This window comes from Alligator sinensis, unplaced genomic scaffold, assembly GCF_000455745.1.
Source record: "Alligator sinensis unplaced genomic scaffold, ASM45574v1 scaffold628_2, whole genome shotgun sequence".
In the NCBI taxonomy this organism is placed as follows: domain Eukaryota; kingdom Metazoa; phylum Chordata; order Crocodylia; family Alligatoridae; genus Alligator; species Alligator sinensis.
The window spans coordinates 2,940,503-2,950,097 of NW_005841833.1; positions in this window are offsets into that span (position 1 = coordinate 2,940,503).

Sequence of the window (9,595 nt, forward strand, 5' to 3'; positions counted from 1 at the left end):
GGCGGCGGTCGTGCACGCCCGCGATTGGAGGGTGCTGACGCTCGTCTCGGCGCGGCGGCCAATCAGGGGGAGGCTTGCTGTGGGCGGGGCTTATTTATATGGGTGGGGGTACTTAGCGGGAGTTTGTAGCGCGGGGGCGGCAAGCAGAGCCGTAGGGATAATAGGGAGCAGCAAGCAGAGCAGGGAGGATTTCTGGGAATAGATTATCACTTGTGTCTTCCTCACATCCGAGTTTGGGGCTCAGAGCTTTTCCCCCCAAGTTTTGGGGGGGGGGTTTAAATGAGAAAGCTGAAGTGCTGCCTTGTGTCGCTGCCAGGCGTGTGCTGCGCCGCTGCCGACTCTGATAGGGATTAACACAAGCAGATCAGCTCAATTAGACCCGCGGCCCTAACAGCAGGATGGCGCCGTCCCGGCTTTGAGACTGCTGGGCATCCAGCTGAGCCCGAGGCAATCCCTATGGCGGGGCGTACCTATTTGCTTTAAACATGTCAACGTCCATTGTGACAAAAAGCGGGAGAATAATCTGTGGAGCGATGAAAGGGTTGGCGAATGCAGCTCTTCATCAAGAACGCAACACAAACATACGCTTAATGACACTGCGCCTCATTACAGAATAGCGATGGGGATTAGAGTCCGTCGGCACCTCCGTACGTGTTGTATGTGGTAGGAAGCACGCTTGTAATCTGCCGTGGCGTCGGATCCTATCGAATCGGATCTCGTACGCGGCAGTGGTAGGAATGCCTGGGGTCGAGTCCTGGCAACCTGCTTTGTTGCGAGGGTTTCCAACTTTATAAGATGAGGGGACGACCCTTGTCTATCCGCAGGAGTGCTGGGGGTGGGGGGAATAGGTCACTATTTGCAATTTAACTAACGATGCTTCTTAATTCAAAATCCTTGCAATGGCAGTGAGCAGGTGCCTTGTCAAGGGGGAAGCAAGATTGAGCACTGGGCGTGCAGGCCGCAATGACCGAGATACAGAGGGTTAGCCAGGCAGGACCAGCGTATGCTTTTGACTGAGGGCTGTGATGCGCGTGCCCGCGTTGCGCTTCATGTGCAGTGCTGCCACGTGGCGATCTGCGTGTTGGTACGTGTAGGAAGCCCAGTGGTTGCTTTCCTAGCCGTGCCATCCTTTGGACTCCCAACCTGCAGATCACACGAAGTATCTGACACAGGTGCAGAAGTTGAGAACAGTTTGTATGGCCATGATTCCCAAAACGAGCGCGCTAGAAGTCACTCTGCGTAGGCCGCTTGCATCAGTACAGAAGCATGAGCTCAAAGCTGAATTACAAACGCATTTTCATTGCCAGTAGTTGTATTCTGTTATAATCTGTGAGAGTTTTATATAGTGGAATAGTCCACTTCTTTATTCCAGCCCCCGCTACCATATACTGCTCTTCGTGCAGAGGAGGGAATCCCTTTTCCAGCCACTAGATGACAGTCGTTCATTTTGCTTCTTTCTACAGTTTTCTGGCCTTGATCCGCATTTCTGCAATTAGATGCTCTGAGCACAGAAGGCATTATAAGGCTGAGAGAAGCTCCAGTCCACCTTAGGGGTTGTTAGCATTGGGTAAAAATTGTCTGGATGCCATTTTGCTGTGAGGATATTTGAAAATCTGCTCCTGAAGAGATGCGTTTCCCATTTGGGGAAAGCATACCGTTAGGTTAAAGTTTGAATAGTTTGTAACTTCACATTTGTGTCACTAGGCAGGCCAGGAACTAAAGAGTTCTCTCTATTGGCTTCCTGGGTATCAGCTTTTCATCGCAAGGTGTTAGAAGGCAATTATATCTTTGCAAAACTGGAAGAAATTATTCCCTCCTGAATCCGTCAGGCTTGCAAATGGTATTTCAGGGAAGCTGGAGAGCCTCCAAAGTAAAGCTGCCGTCTTTGGAGAGCCACTGCACATTGTTGGGGAGTGTGAAGGGCCTTTAAACTGGTAGACAAAGGCATTTCAAGAATGACAGGAATGTGTCGACATCGCTTAAGGAAAGGTGCATTTTTCTAGGCAAGAATCCTACTGTCAGAAGAAGCCATGCACTGTAAAGTAAGAGATCTAAAGCATGTGATTTTGAACAATTAACAGATGGGCTAATAAAAGAGCAAAAATGATCAGGGCTGTAGCTGTTAACAGACAAAGCAAGGTTATAGTGAGAAATAGTTTTGACAATCCCAGAGGTTGGTGGCTGCATGCTGGAAATAGTACCTTCCCAAATGCAAGCATTAGCAAGTAGTGAAAGAAAGGAAATGCTTTTTATGCATTTTTAATCAAAGACAGGGTGCACCCGGTAGTAAAAGGCAAAGGCCAGATTTGCAATGAGTGGAGGCAAACACAACACAATCAAAAAGCCACTGCATCTCTTATGCCGGTGCATAAAACTAAGCCAGCAATTTATTTATTTTTTGCAGCAGTATCAGTTCTTTCCATCCAAATCCAAAAGAAATATTAAAGAAAAGCACTGCCACAAATAGATGGCAGGAGAACAAAGCTCTGACGAGGGTGCAGAAACAGGCCTTTGTTAGCACTCTTAATAAGCAAACAAAGCAAGCTTCTGTAACAGATTGGGTTGTGGCACTGGGAATAAAAAAAGAGAGAGAGATCTTCTAAAGCAGTCTGGGAGCTGAATGCTGTGGACTCACGGCAAGCAGGCACAGAATCACTAGTGATGTTCGATTTCAACATCTGGAAACTAGGCCTGTTTCATATAGCGGGTCCCAAATGAGTGCATGTGGCAAAGCCAAGCTTGGAACAACCGAGCAGAACATGAAAGAATGGAACAAGAAGTTCCTTGCGAGGAGGAAAAAAAGCTCTGTCTTCTTCCACTCGCTGTCAGCACAATTTGCCAGTCAGCTGCAAGCTGCTTTTGATTTGTGGAGCCCTCCAAAGGCAGCAAAGACCCAGAGGGGCGGGACGAATTGGAAAGTAAAATCCACTAACCTTGAAAACTTAACTATTCGCGCTGCATTTCAACTTCTTTGATGCAACTGCCACTGATCCAAGTTATGAAAGAGATACCAGTGCCATTACCTGGTGAAATTGTCTGGAAGCAGGGCCACTTGTTTGCGAGAGCGTGTATCTGTGCTCAAGAGCCATCTGCTTTCCCCAGGAAGAAAATAGTTTCATTTTCAAAAATCAATGGGCACAGAAACCTTGCCAGTAATGCATGACTTTAAGGGTGAAAGGCAGTCATTGCTCAGGAATCTTAACCCCCAACTCCCATGTCTCTAAAATTGTGGATGGGACCCAACATGACCAATGGGTTTGCTACAGAATTTCACCAGGGAGCCTGGAAACTTGAGGAACCCCAATATATAAGCCCTGGTTTCTAGTTCTGTGGCTCCCTGAGCTTGCCATCATTTCCATGCTGTTCAGAAAACTTGGTAATCGGGGATACTGTATCTCACAAAGCCTAAGAGGAATGCCAGACTAAGCATCTCTTTCTGCAAGCATTTGTCTCCGCTCTGCCCTTGAAGCTAATGCAGAGTTGCTGACTCTATAATAAGTAGACGTTTTGGACTTGCTGCCACTTACACTTGACTAATGTGACTCCATGCCTGGTAATTCGGAAATATATTAAACCCATGAGCTGCTGTTAGTGCTGATGATTTGCATGTCAGGGAAGGTAGGGAAATAGCCGTCCACCCCCTCCTCTGAGACGGCTTTGAGCCTGTGAACATTCACGGATCCCGTTCATTTCATTGGCGATCATCAGTTCCTCAGGGCTAGATTACACTGCTGCTTCCTCACCGTTCCCTTTCTGGTAGTTTTGTCCCATGGGGGGGGGTGATGATCAGTGCATTGACGATCACAAGGATATGGGGTCAAGACTGCTCTCAGCCCTCGTTTATCATGCAAGCTGCCCTGGACAACACGGACCACCAAAGCCACTGTGTCTTGGACACCCTGTAAGAGCAATGATGGAGAGTTGAAGGAGAGTTGGCAGATAGCAAAGGGCCATCAGAGAGGGCACAAAGCAGGATGGGTATTCCTCCATGGGAAACAAGGAGGAGGCTCAACTCCCCCCTTCTTGGCCAGTGCTACAGCAGCTGCTGAGTCTTGCCCTGCAGAGCTGTCCTGGACAGTCAAAACCAACCAGTTTCAGACCCTGGCACAGTTTGCTACAAGGAGCTTTTAGCCTGCCTGGCATACGATGTCTCCCAGATACGGGACGGCTCCTCAACATCCCAGTGACAGGGCATCGGTTATGGATGTTTTAGCTCCGAGCTCAGGACTCATTGCATGAAAGGCTTTGCAAGCAATTTAAGACAAAGCCAGCCCTTGCCTTCAAACACTTACAGTCTAGGGCCTGGACCAGAAGGGGTAAAAACAGGTAACAGGATGGTGGTAGAGCACGAGCCTGTGGTAGAACAGCACCTTTCTGCATCAGGATCTCAGCTCGCCTCCTTGAGGTGATGGCAGCTATTGGAGCTCACAGGCATCATCACACCAGGAGAGCAAGATAGAGATTCACTGCTGCAGCAATGGAGCTGAATCTGCTTGCACTGGTGCTGAATTTGGTCTTTTATGCAGACGGAGCAGGACAAACATGCACTTGCATAGCCTGGCTCAGCGCACACACCCTGGGGATGTGTGCACCACTCCCTGGGTTTTTGGGTGCAGATCTCCCAGTCTACCTTAGTAGGAGAGCACAATCGGTTGCCCCAGGGGCCTCGGCCTTCCCTAGAAGGCAAGGAGAAAGCCCTTCTTGCAGATGGAGGAGCTGGCTTTCTTCTCAGCCTCCTACCCTCACCCAGTGGGATCTTCCCAGGACACCTAGGCCACACGGCTCTGCTTAGCCTTGGGTCTAGAAAGGCCACGGGCATCTGAAAACTGGTTCTCAGGAGGCTGGCTCTAACCTGGCAGCACCCATCCGTCTCCCTTTCCTGTCAGGGAAGGGTTTTTAGGTCATTCTGAAATCTCTCTGTTTTGTCCCTCATTTGTGCTGCTCTCCAGAGCCCGGAAGTCCTCATCACAGCAGCTTGGGGGCCCAGGGGGTCGCTGATCAAGAAAGGGAGTTTGCAATGACGAAAACCTTGAGGGTCTTGCCAACCGCAGACGGCTGCACAACGAGGGGGTGTCTACAGGTGCCAGCTCATCTGAAAAGCCTTTTTTTTTTTTTTTTGCACCAAAAAATAGAAGGTGCCTGCGGAAGGTACCGCACTCAGTCACCATGGCAACCGCAAGGCATGGGAGTGAGTGAGGGATGCTGTGGAGGAGAGACAGTCGGAGGCCCCTCACCTTTGTTCTGCCTCTGTTATTGGGAACCAGCCCGACAGGCATCCCGCAGGCAGCGCGAGGGGGACAAGGGCAGAGGGGTGGTGTGCTGGGGCTCTTCAAGCGCTGAGATCAAAGGCGTGGGATGTTGCTTGCAGCCTCCCTGTACTTTTGGAAGGTGATAGAAGGCCTGCGATTGACAGGCCAGGGACTCGGGATCCCGTCTCCGAGGAGAAAGAGCACGCACAGAGCTGGTGCTGGCTTCCTCCCACTGTCTGGTTCACTCCTCTCAGCCTTGTTCAGAGGGAAACCCCAAAGGCTAGGCTGGCCTGTGGGTCCTTTCCACCTTGGCCTCTCTGCTCAGACACCCGAAAAGCTGCCGGTCTGTGCCAGCATGGACCTGAGACCTCCGTTTTGCCGTAAGGCCGTGGTGGCCTCTTGACTGCTACCACGTGGCAAATGGCTGTTGCCAGCAGCTGCTTCTCTGTGTCCCACATCGTGCAGGGTTTGGGAAAGACTTGGATGTCATATGGGGCACTTTCAGGCTTTATCGGTCCAACTGGACATGAGCAAGGATTCCCACTGAGCTCCCAACGGCTTGTCCCAGCACTGGGGGCAGATCCTCTGGGAGCAGTCGCTGCTTCGGGGACCAGCAGCACGTTGTAGGCATGGACTCCCTCAGCCTGCATCTGCCCAATTAGGCATTTAGCCTGAGTGCGGTGGTACCGGTGTCCTGAGCGTATGGCCACTCTTCCCCTCGTGTGCTGGGGAGCAGATGGAGTAGGGAGGATGGTGTGAACTAGGCTTTTTCTAGCCTTGCTGTGCCAGTATTGACCAGGGGCTGAGCCGGTGCGGCCTCTTGCCAATCAAGCTGCTGCCAGTTGCTCGTGACTCCCTTTGCAGCCCTTTGGCTCAGCAGCGCTAGGAGCCTCAGGGAGGATGATTTGTGAGAAGAGCTGGGACTTATTGAATCCCTTCATTTTTGATGAAGTCCTGACGTTTTGGAATCCCTGCCTTCTTGGTTGGACCCCCCTCGGGCTGCCTGCCAGAGCCTTTGTCAATACTGGCCTATCCCGAGCGCTGCTGGGTAACGAGAAGTTTCTATAAATGCAGCCTTAAAAGCCCTTTAAGCTCCCAAATCCCTGGGGAAGTGACACATGACTAAGGAACATAAAACCCAATAAAGGCCCACTCATTGGGAGGTCAGTGGAGGAAGCATTGATAAAGAGGGTCCTGGGGTTAGGGAAGAAGAGGAACATGTGTGGCCCATGCGTGTGTCCTAAGTCGTGGTCTCTGGGACATTGCACTGCAAGGAATCAAGGGGACAATGCTGATTTACATCAGGCTCCTGTGTTTCCTTAAACTCAGTTGGCTGCTCCTCTGCCAAGACCCCAAGCCACCAGTAAGGTCAGTGGGAGTCTTGGGAAAGCTGGACCTGGGTCAGTAAAGGGGCTTGGACTGTCTCCAGTTAGAAAGGATGATATGGCTGCAGAGCATCATTCAAGGCTGGTGTTTCGAGGGCGGCACCAGGCCCGTTACTCTGAGCCCTCCGGTCTTGTTCTACTCTTCTGCCAGGTGCTTGGAGGTGAGAGAAATCCTGGAGGCTGGACTAGTCCCTTGGTTTCTATCTTCGCTGCTGAATCGTTTTTCAAATCCGTTCACACGATTCCCTGTGAATTTGTAAAGCACCTCAGCAGCTGGTATCATTTAACCGTGGATCTGACTTCAGCTGCCGCAGGTGGCCATTTCCCTATTTCTTCAGCAGCCCTCCCTGGAAATAAATAAGTCCATAAATAAAATTAATGATTTTAGAAAATCACCTTCCTGTTCTTGGGCCGAAACAAATCTTGAATGCTGACTTGAAATCCCCCCTCGGTTCATATGGGCGGAGGATGGACATAACTCACAGTTTTACATGGCTCTTTTCTTTATTAGTTTTCCTGCCTGTTGCTAAGTAAAATGCCTCCTCTGAAATTTGTCCAAATTAAAATTCAGAGCCCACCCCCAGCAGTGCAGAGACAGGCCTCTCTGTTTATGTCATCAGTCGCTAACTCCATCTTTATCAGGTTCCTCCAGCACTCTGCAAAAATTGGAGTAGTTAAACATTTCACTTTACATGGCTGGATTTAATTACTTGGGGAATGGCATGTTAAATCTCCTGTGTGGGGCTTTATGGCTTTCTGTAGAAATGGGGCAGAATGGCTGAGGTGGAACAGGGGCTGGTTGTAAGCGTCCAGCTGTGTGGGTAGGTAGGACAAGGGACCACGAGCAGATTTCACAAGCTCTAGCCATGTTGGATGTGCCCATGCTCTTGTGCTTTGGGAATGCCACCATGCCTGCATTGCTGCCCTTCAATTCACTGTAAGCACAGCGTGATGGCCAAGGTCTGGTTCCCGCTTGCCTTATGTGCTGGGTTTGAGTATGGTGTCCCGGCACTTCTTATCCATGCTGTTGCATTCAAACCAAGCGTGCAATGCAAGCCCCACAAAGGGCTTGCAGATGGTTACATCATAGAGAGATGGAAGGGTCTAGGTGGCAGGAAAAGGTGATGGGCAAATGCCTGCTTTGATGCCTTAGCTCTAGGGAAGCCGATCTGCTGTTCTTTTTACCTGTCCCTACCTAACAAGCTTGCGACGTGCCTCTTCCTCCGCATGCTAACCCGTCCCACTCTGTATGCAGTTCTTGATCTGCACGTCTCTTGGGTTGCAAAGTGGCTGTCAGCCTGTGACAGGCTGAGTGCTCCTGCTTTTATGCTTCTTCCCCTATCCTGCTTTTCTCTGACGGGTGAAAAACACAGTCTGCGTCTGCACTGTTCCTGGCTAATGATCAGCTAATAACAGGTGAATCTTAAACATGCTCCTCGCTGTGCTAACTGCTTAGTCCGACATACAGCTGGTTAGATGGACAGCTATTTTGCTGCATGGACAATGAAAAATGCAGTCCTCAAACAGAGCCTCTGTGTTTTCAAAGCCTGTCCACTGGAAATATCAGGAGAGGTGAAGGTCTAGTTCACTGGGACGCAGCAAAGGATTGCAAGCAGGAATTGGGAGATTTTTCACTCTGCTTTTATTTCAATTAAATTGAGATGTGCTGAGTGTTTTAATAATCACTCCATATTGCTGCATAGTTCAGGGCAGCTCTCAGGGTCAGGCTATCAAGTAGGCTTAAGGGCACCATGTGAATATCTCCTTCCTATCAACACTAGCAAAAACCAAAATGCACCTCCTTGCCCATACTTTTCAGTCAACAAGGAGATTATTTACAATGCCACTCTGCGCCATGCATTCGTAGCCTCCTAGCTATGACCACTCTCCTTCATACGAGTGCCTAGGAGAGAAGAGAGGAGGCAGGGAAGAGGACTGAGGATGCCCTGGTGACTGGAGTATCAGATCAATGGGATGTTGGCTACCAGGGTTCCCCCGTGTTACCTGTGGCAGGTCAAGGTGTTATGTCTTGTGTCATGTCAAGGTTGGCGGTAGTTTTACTAAGTGGTTAGATTATGGATTTCTGTGGGGTGGTTTGGATAGGGATGATCCTGCATCAGGCAGGGGTTGGACTAGATAGGGATTGGACCTCTGAAGGTCCCTTCCAGCCTGATTTGTCTCTGATCTGTGGTCCAGGAAGAGCCATAGTGACCACCTGGCTTATACTCTGTCCCGGGAAGTTGCATCTTCCCTGTCGTCCACTCAGCCTAGCTGACAAATTGATGATGTTGGGACCATGTGCAAGACCAACATCTGTAGCTATGTTGTGATTCCTTAAATGTTAGGAGTAAGTAATGGGCTGGTCCTTTGCAGCACTCTGCTGAAAGGTTCTTGCCCACATTTAGGTTTATGCATCCGCAGATGGGCACAGGAACAAGCTAGAAATGCTCTTCCAGCTCCTAGAAAATAAAAACACCAAATAAATGGGCATGCCTAGAACCTACTCTTTGCTGCATTTTTGCTCTTCTTTAGTTATTACATTTAGTCTCCAGTGATTACAGAGCTGACAGCTGGTGAAGATTTGCATATGGCATGAAATTAAGTTAGTTCATTTTAATGTCTAATCTGCACAAAACTCAGATTTGGTTGCTTGAAGCCTCACTTTGCCTTACTGTTGCACATCTGTTTCTCGCATTAGCCTTTGATGTCTAAAAGTTTATTTTCCCCATATTTCACTGGGGCAAGCAATTAGCATAGGAGATCTTTGCAATGCCTCTTAAGGGGTTTAATGCCAGCACTGGGATTCTCTGGGGTTGCAGGCAGAGTGGAGACTAGATGGTGATGGTTGTTTCTCAACTCTTCCATCTCCCTTTGTGCTGGGCTCTTCTGAGCAGTGCTCTGCCATGGAAACATCTCTAGCCCTTGTTATGATGACATGCTCGGTGGTGCTACGCACTTGGG